The sequence below is a fragment of the Odontomachus brunneus genome, unplaced genomic scaffold, assembly GCF_010583005.1.
Source record: "Odontomachus brunneus isolate Ranch 3 - 2012 unplaced genomic scaffold, Obru_v1 Obru_scaffold_156, whole genome shotgun sequence".
In the NCBI taxonomy this organism is placed as follows: domain Eukaryota; kingdom Metazoa; phylum Arthropoda; class Insecta; order Hymenoptera; family Formicidae; genus Odontomachus; species Odontomachus brunneus.
The window spans coordinates 161,963-182,255 of record NW_022639606.1 but is presented as its reverse complement, the minus strand read 5'-3'; the positions used below and the strand labels follow the sequence as shown (position 1 = coordinate 182,255).

Genomic DNA, 20,293 nt, shown 5'->3' with positions numbered 1-20,293 from the left:
ATAATATTCTTGTAAAGAGAATTTTTTCTTTTAAAAAAAAATTTTGAATAGAAGAATTTCTTCTTTTTAGCAGAAGAAGAATTTCTTCTCTTGAGTAAAAGAAATTTTGAGTCAAAAAAGTAAAAACAATTTCTTTTTTTTAGTAGAAGATGATAAATTTTTTTTAGTAGAAGATGATAAATTTTTCTCAAATTTGTGATAAGTATATTTGAAGATTACTATCAAGAAAATATTCTTTGTTGAAGATAACTATTATTTAAAAGAAGAAAAGTAAATTGAGCAATAGCTTTCCTTAGCAGCAGAATATCTTTCTATGTTGTACGATCTAATTTTCAACGAAGACTAAATTCGTTTTGCGCGCTTTCGTGCTGAAAATACCGTCCTATCTTTCTTCGGCATCTAATAAACGTTAAAGATAGAATGATACTTTCAGTTTAAAAGCGTGCAAGACGAATTTAACCGAAGGATATCTGAGAGCGCGTTTCGAGGTCATTGTAAATTTTATTAAATCTGATCAATTAGAACTTTTGAGCGTAACTCGCGTCAAGAGAAGTCATAATGCGTCGCCCGAGGTGGCCGACGATGCGAATGAGAATAAACGAAGTGAGAAACATTATTAAGGAGCGGCTCTCCTCTTTACATTGAAATCCACTCTTCGCATTTATCATCATCGCCGCTTTAATCCCGGGACGCTTTAGTCCGCAGCGCGACGAAACTGGATTGCCAAGGTGTTCGCAGGAATTTCTGCCTTCTGCCTGCTATCGATTTAATCTGTTACGTTACGTCTGTTGCGATATCAAGCAATAGCGGAAAAAAAAACACGATGATATTAATCACCTGCCGGATTATCGCGCGCGCGAGCGAGCTCGAAAGAGGCTCGAATGATTTCATGATCTTACGTAACACGGTCTCACCCTCGAGACTCGATGCGATTACGCGTGAAAAGAATTACGCGACGACATTTATTCGAACGCTCGCTGTTCTTCTGACAAATTAGCCGCGCATGGCACACGTCCGCGCGTTATGCATCTCCTCGTCAGCAGTTCTGTCACAATGTTACCGCGGCGTCATCCCGTATTCACACGGGACACGTGTAACGATCGTAATTAATATTTCTTTTAATCACCGCCCGTCCCTTGCGCCGTGCGTAATTATTCACTAAAGGGAATTCTCGTTTTAGCGTTGTGAAACAGGTTCGCGGATAGGCACGGCGCGTTTCACTTACCGTAATTACGAATAATAATAAATAATACGGTGGCGAGTCAATATTACGTGGTGCAAGCGATTTTCCTCATAACGCGCGCGCACACCGACGAGACGAGCGTATAATGATACGGTAAAAACTTAACGATTATAGTCCGCGCGATAAGATCTCCAGAGATATCGATCTTTGCGAAATCGCGCCATGTAGAATTAAAGTCCCCTCCCTCCCCCCTCTGACCCCCTGCCGCCGTTTCTCCTGTCGCGTAACCTCGCGAACTTTTTAGCTTTCCACGTCCGTCGATCGAAAGGTCTCCGATGAAGAATGGCGAGAATAATGTCTCGAAGAGACAGGCATTCAAGCGATCGAAAGGAAAAAAAATGTGGAATGGCGCTGTGCATTATCATTCTTCGTCGAGCGATTGTTTGCATACGTTTCGCGTGACGTTCTTTCTGTGCGCATGTGTGTACGTCATCATTTGCAATTATTCGTAAATGTTTTTTTTTTCAATTCGCTATTGTATCTAGTTGCTGATTTAAGGCTCTTGGTTGCTCGCCATAGCCATCATGATTTATGTTTTCAGAAAAGAGTGAAGAAATGTATCTCCAAATCGCTGCAAAGTATGTTGAAATAAAGATATATATAATAAATGACATTTGTAACTGATTAAGCATACCTCTAAAATTCTTCAAATACTTCCTTTTGCTTTAACAATTAATAAATGACTGTAAAATTAACGTAATATACAACCTTCTTTTTTAATCTACATTTCGTGATTATTTTGTCACATTAATTTTGCGGTTGTTTATTGCAAATTGTTTGAAGAGCAAAAGGATTGTTAGAAGCAAAAGGAAAATATTCGGAATATCTTAAAGGTATATTTAATCGACTGCAAGTATCATTTTTTAAATATATCTTTTTATTTCGATATACTTTACGGATATCTTGTGCATGTATTTTCTCGCTTCTGATGTCATCAATCGAAATAACCGCGGCCAGAAGACTTAAGGTAAAAGTATCAATAACTGAACACTAATAATACTAGTACCTAACTTTGGATATTTTTATGTTTATCTTTGTGTTTAAATACGATTATATATATATATATATATATATATATATATATATATATATATATATATGTTACGACTTTAAAAGGTAACTACAGCCGCAGTAGACGACCCTTAATACTTTGGACATTCTTATTATTTTGGTCTTAAAATACAAATATTTAAACTTTATATATATATATATATATATATCATATACATTTTTTTTACATATATATATATACATATATTTATTTTACACACACACACACACATATATAATACTAATCTGTGAATCGATCATGTATCTGTTCCCTTCGCGTAAATTCGTGAAAAATAAAAAATTTCATTGACAAGTTCAATAAAGCTCCTCATTTTTCACGAATTTATGCGAGGGAAATAAGTATATGATCGATTTAATAATGTTACGATTTTAAGACCACATTGTAGAGGACTTTTCAGATACAAATATTATTAGTGTTTATGCATTTATTCTATTTCGCTCCTTTTTGTTGCTAGCCTTGTTCAATTCAATTTGAATAAGTGACTCTCTTATTCCTATTTCACGGAATGATTGAAAGCGAGCACAACGTCGAGAATAAGAAGCAGCGTCGATAATCCTGAATCGATAAAGCGTCGTGCCGAATGAAATCGCGGCGAGGATGTTTTTACGGGAAGTCCCATCACACCGAAATAATAAATCGCCGTGGTAAAAAGGCGTGAAATCAATTGGACTATGGACGAGAGAAGACGCGACGCAGAAATAACGCGCTCGGCGCTTGTGGGTCGCTAATGCACGCGCGACCTCGTAGAGATCCTGATGTACCGACGCGATTTATCACTGTAAAACGGCCAATGGGTGTTAGCTGTCAGGTCGGTCGACCGCCGATTTGTCAACCGGTAGCTGGCTCTACGTACGAGCTTTGACTAACTTTGTCGTGAATCGGGGCGGTCGGCCGGTAGCGCGATGGCATCTCGACTTCGCGCTAATGCGACCGTCAGAATGACACGCTCGAGAGTGCATAAAAGCGCAGATCGTATATCAAAGAAGCCCTTCTGTCTGTCTTAATCCTTTATAGTGCGTGCCGATCTCAGTTACACTTCGTTCGAGTATCTCGCTTGAATTATTGTCTTTTCTCTGCGTTTTTTCGCGCTGTGCGCGATCGAAAGCGAGGTTGTTTCCGTAATATTTGAGAAAACCGAACAAGCCACGATACATAGCCAAAAATGTCAATCTTAAATCGATCTTAGATTTTTTACTCTAAGATCAAACTTAGATTAATCTAAACAAATGTGATCTCATCCTTAGGAGAATCCTATTATATATGGCCTCGAGAAAATTCTTCTAAAACTAAAAGAAAATATTCTAAAATATATCTAATACTAAAAAAAAGAATTCTATACGGAAAAAAAATTTCGTAACTATAATCGTATAATGGAAAAATAATTACTATAAATAGATATATTCTAAGCATATTTTTTAAGTTAAAGGAATTTCGTTTATTATCTATAGTACAAGTCCTGGTCTTAATAGAAATTTCTTCTAGTAAAAATGCTTCAAGAAAACATATTCCTCTTGATTCGAAAGAAAAAAAAAATTTAATAATATCTAATAGATTTCTGATTAATAGTTAATTTCGTCAGAAGAATATACTTTCGACGAAAGTTTTGGTTTAGGATAGAAGATGGCAGGAAATAGCATCTTGCAAACCAGAAGAAATTTCTATTAAGACCAGAACTTGTACTGTAAATAAAAACGAAATTTCTCTAACTTAAAAAATGTCGTGCTTAAAATATTTTCTTTTTGGTCTTAGAACAATCTTCTTATATGAAGTAAGAAAAAAAAAGTCTAAAAATAAAACATATTTATTTATTCGGTAAGTACTAATAACATATTTAATTAAATCTAAATTATTGTAAATAGAATAAATAATTTCTTTTGTGAAAGCTAAGATTTTAGGAAAATATATATTTCTTATTTAAAAAAAAACATTTTATATTAATATAAATAAATGTTACTAGCACCCACTGAATATCTTTATTGTTACTTAGATATTTTTTCTTGCAGTGAGGATTCCCCTAAGAATGAAATTTTTTGAGTGTAAATTAAATAAGATCAATTTTAATTGACCTTCGGCGAAAGGATATTGTCTGGGGAGGAGTTAAGTTTCTCCCCCCTCGAACTGTGTAAGTCGGTGACGCTGAAATAATGTAAATCCAGAGGAATGATGCACACTTCGATGAAAGATTTAGAGGCGGCTTTTAATCGAGTCCGACGGTGGACATTTACGTTAACCAGTTACTCCTATCGGACAAGATATTCCGAGTCATTTATAGTCGAGATTCAATTACTCCGTCGTGGCGCGACGTATGCACCAAAGGAATTTACCGTTGAAATTTTATCCGACCGACGATTACGATTGCTATATAGCGCACGCAAATCGACTTAATCGCTTCATAATATTCATTGGCTCTGCGCTCTGTCCTGCTATGAGTATTTTGCGAAATGCTATCAGCGGAACGCCCAGCTTACTTATAACTTGCGCGACTGGTATTAACTCCTCACCGTCTCGCGGACTCGTCGTATTTCATCCGCGCGAGCCATCATAAATAACCGACCATATTTTTAAGTCAAATTATTGCGTCGAGTCGTTATATCAAAACACCAGACAAAAATCATATCTAGATCAATTCTGCGTAAATCAGAATTTTCTCAAGTCCGCAAACTTGTCGCAATGTTTATTGTCTATAACGACAAAATCTATAGTAATTCTTATAGTGAAGTTTCACTCAAAAATATATGCTAATAGTATTATAATGTTGTTAGTATCCAACAAATAAATATTTATATTAATTTTTAGATGTTTTTCTTTCAGTGTATAGAATCGAAAGAATACTTTAAGCTTGAACAAAACATTCACTCTTGCAATTTCGAGTGGCAATATTTTCACTATCACTTCGAGTGAAAATACTGCCACAAGCAGAAAAGTCACAAGAGTTAAAGTATAGCTATGCCAGAATATCTGTTATTGAAACAGAAACAATTAAAGTTGTTGCTTTCGAAGCTAAATTTATTATCTATTTAAACTTCGACGCTGTGATAAAAAATATTCGCTGCTAGACAGACACTTTCCATTATTATTATTTTGCTTTTTTCAATGATCTATCTTATAGTTATTAAAAACATAAAACTAAAATTTTGCATTAAAAATCCAAACAATCATTTCCATTGATTGTTAAAATAAATTACTGATAAATATTCGCTTTAACGCAGATACAAAAACTACTGTCTTTCGTACTTACATGACACTGGTTGGTCCATATTTCACCGAAGGGCGATTTCACGTCGATCGGAAGCGCAGTAGTTTCCTCTTTCCAATGGCTCTTGTTTCAAGTCACTACGACGTTCACAAGCGGTGTTATTAACGATTGTATCACTTCGCGATTTTAGACCGTCCGGCGTTATCGCGAGCTGCGGTGACGCGCGACGACTGAAAGGAATGCGGAACACGCGACTACTGCTTCCGGAATCACCTTGCGCCGTACGCGATGCGCAGTCAGTCACGCTACTGCGTAGCCCCCACTCCGCAGCTGAGGTAAGCATAGGACTTACTCTCCCCCCTCCCCTTGCTACCGGCAGTCGCTCGGTCATTGACTTTGCGTTCACGCACGCAACAATGCGCCGGCGCGAGAATGAACGCTAGCGTAGCGCGCACGTGAATTTCGAGTTCTAACTTAGCTACTGATTTTGAACGAATAGACCAGAAGAAAAAAGACAGTATATCAAATGGCCATAAATATTCTCAGGAAAGCTAAAAGCACAGTGATCTAATTACCAAACAAGATAAAAATAAATCTGAACTGATAGTGTCATTAAAAATTACAAAATTAGTAGACTCGGCACGTATTATGAAACTGGAGTGAATTCCCATCGAAATAATTATATTATATATAATATAATTATAATATAATATAATATAATTATATATATAATTATATATATAATTATTATATATATAATTATATTATATCGAAATAATTGTATTATTGCCTATAGATCTATATTGTTTTTCAGGAAACTAACTTCAATTGAAGTGATTCTCTAAATTTCTATTTTGTTTTCTAGGAAAAACAGAATTATTCCACTCAGAATGCGTTCCGAACAGTTCCATAATAGCTCCCTTGATGTCGATGCAGCTGCTTTAAACGGCTATAGTTTGTGAATAAGTCGATGTAGCGGCATAAAATAAAAAGAAATCTCTTCGGAACACGCGTCTATGTCGCTTTTTCATTATCCATTTAAATTTTGAGTGTCGTGATCGATTAAAATACGGCAAATACGATAACACGAGCAACACGCAAGCATATTCGTGATCAAATTGTTCTGATTCCTTTCTCGTCAATTGATAAGATTAATTTAATTACCGTGGATCAAAGTGAGAGAATTACCATAATTATTTACAAAATAGTTTACAAAACCGATTTGTTTAATTTCACACTATTTAATTTCGTGATATTGTTAAATCATTTTTTGTGCATACATATTATTCAGCTGTTTTGATTCCATTCTAAGAAATTTAAATACTCTCTAAATTTCTTAGAGTGAATTCTCCACTCTAAATCCAAGTGAATATTTTCACCCGAAATTAAAGAGTGAATTCATTCATATTCACTCCAATCGATGGAAATAATCGCTCATATGGAGTCGAAACCTACTCTAAGCTTGAAACGTTTACTTCTGCGATTTTGAATGGCAGTATCTTCATTATCGCTGCGCGTGAAAACACCACCAATTTTCACTGGTTTTGAATGAGATTCCACTCCAAGAAATTTACAGAGAGCTAATTGCCGTTTACGTTAATCATGAGACTTTGTATGTGCGCGCGCGTCCTCCTTGGCGCAACGTTGGAAAAGAGATTACGGTCTTTACGGTATCCGAACGGGAGCTTTTACGTACGCGACTGGTTGGTATGCCGTCGACATGGCCTCTCGCAAATTTGCAGTCCCTTTACTGCGTAATGACGTTACGCCGTTACGGCATCCTCGTGTTTTCACCCTGCTTTATGCATTTATGCAAACGGTAGGGCGAGGGGAACGGTGGAGAGTGAAAGAGAATGAAAGAGAAAGAGAGAGAAAGATAGAGCAAAAGGAGGCGGAGGTGAGAGGCGCACCGGGATCAGGTAGGTAGGGATAATGAGAGGGCGGCCGATGATGCCGGTTTAATCATCTCGCGAAACACCTAACGGCTGTTACTCACGACGTCGTTGACCACGACTGCCGCCGCCGCCGCCGCCGCGAGGGGAGTATTCTGGCGTGAATCCGTTCAATGAGGAATGTCTCCTGGCATGAATCACGTGGGTCGTAAGTCCCTTAGTCAAGGGCGCGCGCTTTTTCGAGCGGTCGCGATCGGCAGCCTCGAGCAATTTCACACGCAACTGGCAACTCGAGAGCAGAGGGAGAGAGAGAGAGAGAGAAGGGTCGAACTCCTCCTCTTATTATTTTTCCATCGAATATCTGATCGCATGACGACAGACACGCGTGTCTGCTCATTTAGCTGTTGCAATCTTCACCAAAGATCGCATAAAACGAAGGACACGTAAAGACGAAACGCTACGCGAGCATCAGCTTGAGATCCTCGTCGGCGTAATCGCGAGACTCCGTTGCTGACACGGATCTCCCCGCGATCAGAGGAATGCCGCGGAACGGCGAACGCGTTGCACTTAGCGCGAGAACGAAATCCACCTCTGATCTCACTCACGATCTTTAATACTCGATTACACTTCGAGTGCACATAGAAAAGTAATCTACTGCTATGGGAAATGGTGCTCAGTTTACTTTTCTTCTTTTAGTTATCTTCACAACAAGCAATATATTTTTTTGACAATAGTAAAAAATGGTTGGAAATATATTCATCATAAACTTCACGAAAACTTCATTATCGTGTGCTCAAAAAATGAAATCATTCATTTTGTAAGACTTTACCGAAAAAAAACTTTGTCTCACTCTAACGTGTTTTAATTTAATATTCTTTTCATGAAGATGCTAAACTTACTAGGATTGAGAATATATCTTGAATTTTGAATTTAATGCTTATGATGAAGTGATGAATTAATGCTTGTGATTTAATGCTTATGACAGATATAAGATTATATTGTGAGTGTATTAATGAGACAATCCTTATTAGCCGAATTCTCATGTTATTGATGTTTCAGTATCGCTCGCTTACATCGCTCACTTGGAAGAACGCTTCGATGCTCGCGACCGCTTTTTGGGACTGATCGTTTCTGCGAATTCCAACGACTCTCATCGCACTCGTATCCCCACAATATAAACTCATGGAACTCTTGAAACAAGTAACATTTACTTGAATGGGTGCTTTCCATTTGGAAACACAAATCGACACAAGCATCATTCCGTTGTTGCTATACAGTGAGTAACAAAGATAATATGATACTTGTGTCGACTTGTGTCGTTACAAATGGAAAGAATTCTATATGTTTAGAGAAAGAAATAAGAACTCGCAAACGAAGATATCAATCAAAAAAATAGGAAAAAGGACAATTCGAGTTCACAGGACTAATAGTGCTATATGGGTAAAAAATTCCTTCCTTGTGTTAGGAAATCGTGTAATATTTATTGAACATGAATAATCAATATAAAACAATCATACGTTTCGGCTCAACCATGAACCCTCTTCAGTGATAATAAAAAACTCAAGGTTTACGACACGAACGCATTACAATTAGTTAAAGACCTGCGTAACTTGACATGAATGTTAATCGCAATATTAAAGCTGACAAGATCGTTACCGAAATAATATTAAGTAATTAATTAATATTGAGAAGTAGCCGTCATAACCATAAAAATCATAAAATAAAATAAAAAAATAAGTAAAATTGAAATATAATAAATAATTAAAACTGATAATATAAAATACCTTTGTTGAGTTCAGCTAAAAGTAAACCGATCCTGTCAACGATAACATCGCCACGTCTACGAAATACAAATAATTACAGATTTATATACCTAGCATTAACATTGCGGGAACGACTTGTGGAAGAGAAGGAAACCAAAACAAAGTTTATTTTCATAACAAGCCGCAGTAGCTAGTGCCCAAATATTCAGTATCCTTTTGTGAATTAAAACCATGCCTCTGAAATTTGATGAAAATCATTTCTGAGATCAGGTATATAGCACTATTAGTCCTGTGCTTGAACTCGAACTCGAACTCGCCCTTTTTCCTATTTTTTTGATTGAATTCTATATGTGTATTTTTTTGTGATATCTCTCTCTTCCTCTCTCTGTCTGTCTGTCTGTCTCTCCCTTTCTGTTTTTGTGTGTCTCTTCTTTTCTCTCTCTCTTTCTCTCATACGCAACACGCGTGCGTCCAGCCGATTACACTTGGCGCGCACAATAATACACGGGAGGACGCGAGCAACACACGTGCGCCTCTTTAATCACACTCGTAAGGCCGCTGGCGCCGCGTATATTCGACGTAATTACGGGGTCATCTGATGTATGCGCGCACGTACGAGATCGTCGTTCTGGTATCGATGTCCGATTGCTATCGGCGCGCAAAGTCGTCTGTCCTGGCGCCGCCTTCTTGTTACTTCTGTAAAAATACACAGCGCGATCGCCGTCTGATCGCCGCTGTCTGATCTCGCACGTATCTCACGATACGAGATGCAGGAGTCCCGGAGAAACGTCGCGTCTCGGGAGCCGTGATTAGACGCGGCTCGAATTAGGCGTAAAGAGACCCGCGCCCGGTGTGCACGGTAAATTACCGAACGACAAGCGACGAGATGGGATCTGACACAACATTTTTACGCTCGCCCGACGGCGGCGAGGCCCATTACTTATTCGTAATGGGATTAAGGGCACCGCGGTGATGCAATCCGCCGCGAGACGAAAGTACGAAGCGGAGTGATAAAACAGCGTCTCCTCGGAGTCGCGCCGTGTCGCTTTACGGGGCGTTAGGCCATGAAATTGTAATTTAATTGCTTCTGCCGTGCGCGGTGACCGCCGTCTGGTCGGCCGGACGCGCAATTTGCATCCGAAATTAAAAATCCTCTCGCCGGTGAGACGCACGTCCCGGCGTCCCGGCGATCGTTGCGACCCGGGAGAATCGGCCGCGCGATAAGTTTGTACGCCGGCGCGTTCTCGTCAATTATGCATGAGCGCGTTCCTATTAGAATGTTCGACCGGTGTTCGCAAACAATGTGCGAAACACGCTCGCCCAATTACGCTACCGCGTGTGGCCACGTCGCGCGATCACTAGCGGACGTGGCAGTTAACGAACCGGACGATGCGAGTCCGCGGGATTTAGAACAGGGCATAACTGCACTGAGAGAAAGAAACCAACTGAAATTATAGTCAATCCTGTATCGCTTACGGTTGTTCGATAATCGAACAATCATAAGCGGATTGAGGTTATAATTCCGGATTATTGCCGCACTGAGAGAAAGAAATGGTCGATTTAACCAAAATTATAGTTATTTTTAACCATATCCTCTTCGTTCTAACACGAAAATGATAGTACACGCATGTAAGACTATTATCACTGACATTATAGTAGAATTTAATTAAAATAGTTTTCTTGACCCCCCATAATTTATAATAATTACTTCTCTATATGATTGTAATCACAAATACCAAGCGTTTTTTAGTTTAGGATAACTAAGGCTCGATTGCATCAACATTATTTTGGCTTTAAGCGATACTTAAACGTGTCTTTATTTATTTAGAAAGAAAGATAAAGACAGACATATGTATAAGACCTTTTGCTGTTAATCCGCGCCGATCGTATCAAGAAATATTAATACTCGCAGTGTTCGCATCTCTCCTTCTTGCGGCTAATTAGAACGTTGATTTACGCTCGGCCGTGCTTTGAGTGAATTAATTATCGCGGCGGATTATTATTTCGCTCGTAAAGGCGACCACTTACGTGGCTGATCTTGCACCTCTCGCCCGCCTTTACGACTCCCCGCAAAAAGTTGCACACGGCGAATGTTTACGTTATTTATTGCGCAACTGTGCAGCTTAAATAAGTCGATTACAGTCGAATTTATATTTAGTCGGGTTTAGAGCGTTTGAACCGGCTTATAAATCTTGAGTGTCAGGAATGAATGGTTTCCTATTCGAGTGAACGAGGATGTCAATGAGGACTAGACACGATCGATTGAGGAGAACATCCCGATTAGATGAGAGGAGAGAAATGTTGAGTTTTATGAAGGGAACGATTAGGACCGAACGGTAATCCCTCAAGTCGAGGCGTTAAAGTAACAAATGGCGAGCGATAATGTCGATAAGGGCAACTGCCGGTCCTCGATCTGGCCTTTCGCGACGAGAGAACGAATGTTATATAGATCGCGATTTATTGGGTCGTCGATCTGTCAGGAGGCTCATTCTCACAAGATAAACACGTGAAACGCTGTCCGCCGTGAACCGCGCGGATATTCATCATTCCACACGTGTGCCTTCTGCCCACCGTTGTTCATCTCAATGTGTATGTCTCTCACACTTCCTGCGCGATCTATCTCCCATCGAGCTCCACGGAGAACGGCCGTCACCCCGTTGACGCCCAGATCTCGCGCGATTATGTTTCCCGCGGGAGATTCGACACGATAATGGGAGCTGGCTTGCCGTTTCGCCGTCCGGACTGGAATTTACATAAACATTAGTCACGTTCTCTTTCTTATTCCGTTCTCGCCCCGCGATACGTGTATCGCGAGGAACGAAGCGGGTCCGAACGTGCGGCACGACGAGAGAGATTCCTCCGCGATTCGCAAAAGCGACGGCTGATCGACGGCCGCCACTTAACAAGGCGAAACAATAGCAAACAATCGTCTTATTAGCGTGATTACAATTTCAAATGTCGTTGCGACACCGCTCGCTTTCGATATCGATTGTCATTCAAATGTCTTGCTCGAAACAGCAGCGACCGCACAGTGCGATATTTCTGTATCGACAATGGCGTCATGAGAACCGGCCGAAACGGTAGGTCTACGCGGCCAATCGGGCAACAACGCGAGAGAAAGATAAAAGACTGTAGGCTCGGGACGCAGCCGAAATGTACAGCCTCTGTTTGCCTTTGAAGTTTACCGAGAGACGTTGACATCGATGCGACCATAGTGATGCAAATGAGACCCCTTACCGGCTCGTCTCCCTCCCACACTCGAGACATCTACAAGCAGAAAGAGCCCTCCGCGATTGAGCATCAAAGTCAGTTCGGCATTATGGGCGAACGATATCTTCAGAGATCGCGACGATGTCGATCTGTGTGAAGAATCGCCGAGCGCTGTGTTGTCCCGGAAAACTGCCCATCGCCTCTTCTTTACAAACACTTTTTCAGAGCGATACCATCCGCATCGCAAATGTGACGCAGGGGAAGCCATTTACGTGCTGATACACAAGCGTGATTTTTACGACAGCAGCTCCGGTATTCCAAACAATCCGCGGCTTCTAATGGTTTATGGCGCGTCTGGTGGCTGTCACTATTGCTCTCTTCCTGTGCGCCTCGTGCGGTTTCGACCAGTTAACGTGGCCACTATGTATACGTGTGTATAACACGTAGCTATGTTTATCCGCACAATGTTGCGCACTTGCGAAGTTAACTACGAGCAGCTCGAGGAAGGAAAGGGAGAGAAGGAGAGACAGAGAAAGAGAGAGAATTTGCACGAAGCTGGAGCAAGTCTGGTCTCTCTGTCCAGAAATCCTGTCAAGAAGTGTCTGATTGGCGGGACATACCAGGTTAAGGCGTCAAAAATTTAACAGTTACCGTTAATTCACGGTGGTCTCATGAGATTCAAGGTGTACGTACATCGCATTCCAATGCATTTGGCTTCTCGCGTGTGCCGTCTTCGATCGCGGCTGAAATACATTAGCATAAATGCGGCCGTTAAATCCGGATTCAAGGTTAACGACACGTGAAACTCGGCCACCAGCAACGCGGCGGGCCCAGTTACGCCCTGCGAAAAGAGACCAGAAGGACGAGAAGCGACGGGAAGAACAGAAGTTAATGGAAGCAACAGCGCGCTCGGGGACAATCACAAGCGCGCTTGTGAGACGTCCGTGCTGTTAGCGGGAGAGTACAGTCCAGTCGACGTGTACGGAGATACACTCGCCCACTATTATGAGAACGATTGCCAATTATCCAATCTTACATGCCAAAGTAGCGCGGTTTACCGAGACAATTTACATGGAAATGATATGCGATTAAATAAGCTCTTAATTGCAATCCTTAAACCAAGTGAAGCCTATTATACGATAAAATTGCGTCAAGATAAGCCAGAAACGAAAATGTTATTTTCGTGAAATTTTACGGCCGAGATTGGGACCATATCGGGAAATCCATCTGGATCGCGTCACGGGCGTTAATAGCCGCAAAAAAGTCTGTCACAACAAATGCACGCGCACGAAACACAGCGTGCGATGAAATACTCCCGATCGCGCCATTAACACGACTTACTTCATCAAATCGCTTTCTTATTCGAGACGAAATTAATAAAACATGAGGCGCGCGACGGGTGTACCGCGCAGGGAAACGATCGACCTCCCAAATGCGACAGAGACCGCCGATCTCGCGCGTCACGCGCTATTAAGCCCGACTCGCGCTCGCACAAAACGCCGAAAAAACATTTACGCGACTGTAAATATGTCGCCTGCGGTCGCCTGCGCGAGACCGTTCTCGCACGGTTTTTCGCGGTTCAAAGATTTACGCAGTCGGGGCGCTAAATCACGGCGGAGAGAAGGAGAAGGAGAGAACGCCCCGTTCTCGACGAGGTGCCGCGGTTAAGACACCCCGCACCGTAATGTGCACCGAGTGCTCTCGGCGTTATGGAGGCGCAGATGAATCACCGTAGTCACGATAAAACAACGGACGTTGATTGCGGTGAGGCTCTCTTTGTGCTCGCAAGATTTACAAGATTGTACGGTGCGCTGCGGTATCGTTATTCCGAACGTTACATTTTTACCTCACGCCGCGATCTCACGCACACACACACACACACACACACACACACGTGACTCTCTTTATGGCTTCCGCGAAATATCTTAATTTATTCGCACGGGAATAAGGAGAGAGAAAAAGAGAGAGGGAGAAAGAGAGAGAGAGAAAAAAAGAAATATTTAAGCATGCTGAATGTTCTTACTTTGTCACGACTTGATTTGTATCCGCGCCGGGCGATAAAGTCGCTTGCATAAACGGTAAGGAGAAGCAGGAATGCGTAGAAACATTATGGAAATGCGTATTACGCAAGAGGATCCTGCAATTATCATGCCGGTGCTTACCTTCTCCTTATTTACGAGCCTGAGGACGCCCTTAAGAGAGCGCGTGCTCCGAAAATACATTTCAGACGCAGCCGCTTTCCGTAACGGATCGGAGAGCCGTGGATCCTAAAATTGATTTATTTAAGAGCAGCCGAGCGCCGCGCCGAGTCGTAAAACGCGGATGCTGCTGCCGCCGATCGAAAGGTGGCGACTAGACGCGAGAGAGTTAACGCGAACGTGAGAGTTTTAACGTGAGACGGTGGTGTAAAAAAAAAAAGGAAGAGAGATGTTTACGACGCGGAGCCCGTCGCGGCAATTAGCCGCACCCTATTTGTCGCCCGTCGAATACTTACGCGCGTTCTTCGACCTGCGCGCGCAGTTTCGGTACGCGCGAAGATATAAACGAGAATATCCGCCGGTGTGCGCGCGGCGGCGGTGCGTCATTGAAGATCTCGCAATAAAAGTGCAATAAATTTATGCAGTTTAGATGCGTTCGACTGGCGACTCAATCCCGGTTCTGCCGCGCGTCCATTGGCGGAACACCGATCAACTCGTCCGCCGTGTCTACACGTGGGCTCTTATCTGCGACGCGATTTTTCCGTTGAATACCGTTGAATACCGCTGTCCTATCTGTGCGCAATGACGTATTGGTGCCGCGGCAAAAATACGAATTTTATAAAGATAATCGAGTCGCTAAACACACGCAGCAAAATGTCATCCTACCGGTCTGCACGCAAAAAGAGAGAATTTTATAATAAAAATTACTATAGGATTTGATAACCACCCCGAATAGTAAATCGACATCCCATACAGTATTTCACTTCCTATACAGTCCTTTCGTTTCATATGTGCTATTTATATCTTGGAAACTAAAATATGCTACTGGAGAACATTTGCTATGTTTGCGACAAAATTTAATGCAATGAGAGAAAAAACTCTAAAAAATTAAAATTATTTATTTGACATATTTATATGATATATTTATTCAAATTTAAATGCTTTCATTTGAATGGGATAAATTGCTTTCATGAAAAATTACGGTTTTAAGAAAATGTTTTCTCATTTGGAACAAACTTTTCTTTGATGTTTTTAACGAAATGTATTATGTTTATTAGCAAAATAGACCTTACTAGTAGTTTCCTGAATAATTATAGGACTGAACTATTATAGGAACACAGTAAAATTCAAATTTTACACAGTAAAATTGAGAATAATTTATATAAGAAAAGAAATTATAATTATAATATTCTTTCTATAAGAAAACGATTGATCATTTTACTTTCTTCTTTTAATTTATCTTCAACAAAGGATATTTTCTTGATAATAGTTTTACAATATACTCGTTACAAATTTTAGAAAAATTCATTATCGTATAGCCAAAGAAAGAATTTATTCTCTTCACAAGAACATTATTAAGAATATTGTAAGATTTTATCGAAGAGAAGGAGTCGATCCGATTCTCTATGTAGCAAACAAGTCTAATTTTGGTTTTAATTTGATATTTTCAATAGAAATGCTAAACTTACGAAGATTCAGAATATATTTCGAATAAATTTGATGCTTATAATGAAAATTTGCGACAAATTTGCAAATATATAAACTTATGAAATGCTTGAGACAAGTTACATTCCTGAATGCAGTACGTATTTTTCAGTGTGTAGAAATGCCACACGCCGTGTATACGCCAACGTCGAGAAGTGTCATGTCGCGGTATTATCGGGTGACGCATATTGCGTAACACGTGTCGATTAATTTCACAGCGACCCGATCGCTCGTCCCATTGTGCCATCGCTCATTATCGTCCGCGGTCGTCGGATTGCATTCGCCGTCCGTCTACCTAGATTTCAGTCGGCGCCGCATATATCGCGATAATGAAGGCAATACATTTGCTTATTCATCGTGTCGCTGCCTCGTGGGAGTAAGACATTAACGTGGCAACGAGCGCTCGCGTTACTCCTCGCGCTCTCTCGCAAGACTGCCCCGACGACGTAGGCGCCTCTTTTGCACGGCGCGCGTCCACCCGCGGCGCGTTTCGCATTCATCACGTCGTCGTCGCACGGTGACGTATCCGGAGAACGGCTCGCGAGCATGCGGCTGATTCGAGTGCGCCAAGGAATGTCGCTTGTTTGGACTTGAACGAGATTATCGGATGAATGATGAACGAGTGACAAGGCAGCGCAAAATTATTTCAGATATCCTGTCGAAATTATTCCAGATATTTCCTGCACAGCAAGACACATGTTGGCATCTTGTACTCGCAGACATGTTGGCATTCCTCGTTGTTGCACACACATAATTGCACGGAGAGAATTTTATAATAAATATGAATATAAGATCTTATATCCCCGAGGAATAAATCGACATTCTACAGTAATCGACTATCTTTCCATTTTATGAAGTAAAATGGATTATAAAGTCGCACATATAAGTATATTTTATGAAGTAGAATATCTATGTGCTATTTATATTTTAAGATATAATGTATTATAATCTTTATTTTACATAAATTCTTTTCAATTTTACTATGTTCTTAGTAGTATAGGAACTGTTCAATACAAGTCTCTATCCAAAATTTGTTCTAAAAATTTCTTCCAATAAGAGGGCATTCTTCTTTAAGTATTCTTCTTTTGATTTAAAAGGAATGAACTCAGAATAATATCTAGTACTATCTAAATTGTATAGTAAAAATTACTATAGGACTTTGTAACTGAGGAATAGATCAATGTTCTGCAGTAATTAACCATCCTTTTATTCTATACATGTTACTTATATCTTAGAAACTGAAATGTGTTATTACAACACCTGCTACACAAATCTATACAAATCTTATTCTTGGTAGAAATTTCTAGCATAGTTTCTAGTAGATTTATTATATTCTTTAGCAAAAAAAAAGATAGACCTTACTGATAGTCTATTCCTGAACTACTAAAAACATAGTAAAATTGGAAAGAATTTATATGGAAAAAAAAATATTCTATAATATTCTTTCCATGTAGAGTGAATTTTCCTCTGTGGAGTAACACCAGTCCGATAACGGATCTAATAACGGGTCTAGCCACGAGTTCTGACGTGTTTGACTTAATGCTGGAAACGGGGTTCTTAAATCAAGAGTAGCAAAGTACATCTATCGTTCCATCCCCATCGCTCGCGATCATCAAGGCTGCCGCGCGCCAAGTCGACGCGTCGCGGAAACGTGAATTTCAGGTTTTCAGGCCGAAAAAAAGAATTCACAATTGCTTAATACGTAATAAATACGGAGCATCGGCTTTGTCGGTGTCGCTTTAATTGGCGACTGGTCTCGGGAACCAGTCCTCTCTCGGTCGGACTTCAGCCGGTGATACCTCAGCCAGTTCCTTGAGGGCCATTCACAAATGATATCATGAATGAGCCTCGCTCGTTCTGAATAAAATCTCTTCGGCCGCGGAATATCCGCCGATTCGTCGCGCTTAATGTCATAAAGCCGGTTCCGAAGGTTGCTATATCCGCGACCGCGGACTTATCTTGCGAGCGAAAATGAACTTCGACTTTTAAGCGACGCGAGATCGATTTGGATCGTTATTAATTATTCACCGTCAGTCTGAGCTACGGGGAGTCGTCCGTTAAGTCGCCCGCTCACCAGCCACGCGATCGCCACGATATGCGGCGGTTATGTTAATCGAATTTGGCGACAGCGACCGGCAATATTGAATTTCCTCGAGCGAACGCGCATATACACACAGCGTGCGATCGAGATTATGCAGAATCAGCGTTGGATTTACACGATGATTCGCACGACTCCGCCGCAATTATAAATTACGCGATAGGCATCGTCTCGCGGAAACACGCTCGAGAATCGCGAGCTGTACGTAAGTCACCAGTGATAAACGCTTAACGGATTTGATGATTAGCCGCGGCCGTGTTAGTCTCGCTTTACAGCTGCCTGTGTGGGCGTTTGTACCCGGTAGTTGTCAAACCGCCACCTACCACCGCTTCTTAGACGGTCGATTGGATGACCCAACACTTGACCTTGCGGGTCCAAACTCGTCTGTGCTTGTGCAATATCGTGTTACTATTGACGAGAGCGGCGCGGTACAAATGTTTTGTTTTATATTTTCAAAAAAAGTTTGCATTTCACACAACCGAAACGTGTACACGGAGAAAGATCTCGGTTCGTGCAATTGAATAGGAATTCGGCGACGAGAAGTGATATCTCTGCAGTCGAAAATACATGTATCTGGATATTTAGTTGCACGAAAAAAAGAAAGGTCGTGTCAACTGGAAAACAATGAAATATGCTTTTATTTTTGGCTTCAGTAATCAATTCTTGGTTATGTTGATCTTATACATCACTCATTAGCACTGCGATTTGTTATCTAAAAAAATGCATTTTTGAAGCAATGAATCGGTAGATCAGTACAAAACCAAGAATTGATTCTTGACGTCAGAAAAAAAGCTATGCTATATTTTACTATTTTCTTGGTTGATACAATCATTCTTTCATATGTATCAAAACTTGATTGCAATAACAAACGGAAAACAAAGCAGTCTATGAGAACCTATATGGTGCAATTAACTAAAAATAATCAATTTCAGTTATCACTAAATATTTATTGAGAGAACATTACGTATCATAAAAACTGTGCCAATGATAATTGTGTAAATATAACAACTTGAAAATCTTGAAGCACTGAAAAAAAATGTTTGGTGTTTGTAGCTATAATCACACAAGGAAATAATTACCATAAATTATAGTTAGGAAAACCATTTTTTAATTAAATTCTACTATAATATTAGTGATAATAATCTGACATGCGTATTATTGCTACAAAATATATGATTGGTGCTAAAAATAATTTTTATTAGATGAACCATTCTACCACGAATTGCAACTTTCAACAAATTGCAACTTACATCTATTTAATTTAAAATCACATAAATTTTCTCTCCGACCGTATAGAATATGTGGATGTCGAGCAACCATAGCAATTTTCTCCAACTTCACCGGGACTTATTTCGTCGAATATAGTCTTCCGCGATTTCTCGCGTGGCGAGACAGATTTCACGCACACTGATTGATAATTCACGCTTTAATATATTCCCGCGTGCAATCGACGGAAGTCGCGAGTCGATAATAAAATTGATCGCGCAGAATATCGCGATATTTTATTATCGACACGTAGATACAAGTCTCGGCGAGTCGATCTCGGTTTCCCAAGCTATATCATGCATACGCATAACGCGTGTTAGATAAACTCTCCGGGTGCAGCCCCGTTCTCGCCGGATTTTTTCCCAAGGATATTCCCGAGTGCGAACAGGTGCGCTCGCGATCCGTTATTAAACTATTGGATATATTAAACAATATCGCAGGTGATTTACCGGTTCTCGCGGACTGTGTTCCTACGTGACACGGGTTGGACGACCGTTACGAGATACGTCGATAATGCGTGCCTTATTAGTGCCTGCTCGGACGTAACTTGTGCCCACGCGGCCTTTGCGTCGCGATAGCTACGGATTTTTCTAATTAACAGATACGGTTACACGAGAATCACCGGGAAAGATCGAGGCGGGACAGTAAAACCATGGGGTACCAGTCAAGTCGTTTCTCCGACTTGAGGCACGCAGTAAAAGAAGTCGGCGCATGTCGGTAATGGGACGACTTCCTCGGGTCGAGAACGATCCACGTGTTACGGTGTAATTTATAAGGCGGGAGTGATGTCGCTTTTCTCCCTCTCCCCCCGCTCTCTCTCTCTCTCTCTCTCTCTCTCTCTCTCTCTCTCTCTCTCTCTCTCTCTCTCTC

General features: G+C 40.8%; 2 protein-coding genes across 3 annotated transcripts in view; one reads left to right on the top strand and one right to left on the bottom strand.

The window, feature by feature from the left end:
- LOC116850792 overlaps nt 1-20,293 on the top strand; it is a 112,010-nt gene that overhangs the window by 58,051 nt on the left and 33,666 nt on the right. The gene's annotated exons all lie outside the window — the stretch shown is intronic.
- Nucleotides 1-20,293, bottom strand: part of LOC116850791 (neither inactivation nor afterpotential protein G-like) — a 143,913-nt gene that overhangs the window by 106,792 nt on the left and 16,828 nt on the right. Inside the window, exon 1 of one of the 2 annotated variants that reach the window (XM_032829443.1) lies at nt 5,554-5,729. The exons of the other annotated variant lie outside the window; for it this stretch is intronic. The gene's annotated coding sequence lies outside the window, so the exon portion shown is untranslated. Of the gene's footprint in view, nt 1-5,553; nt 5,730-20,293 lie in introns of those variants that run through there. 2 annotated transcript variants of the gene reach the window in all.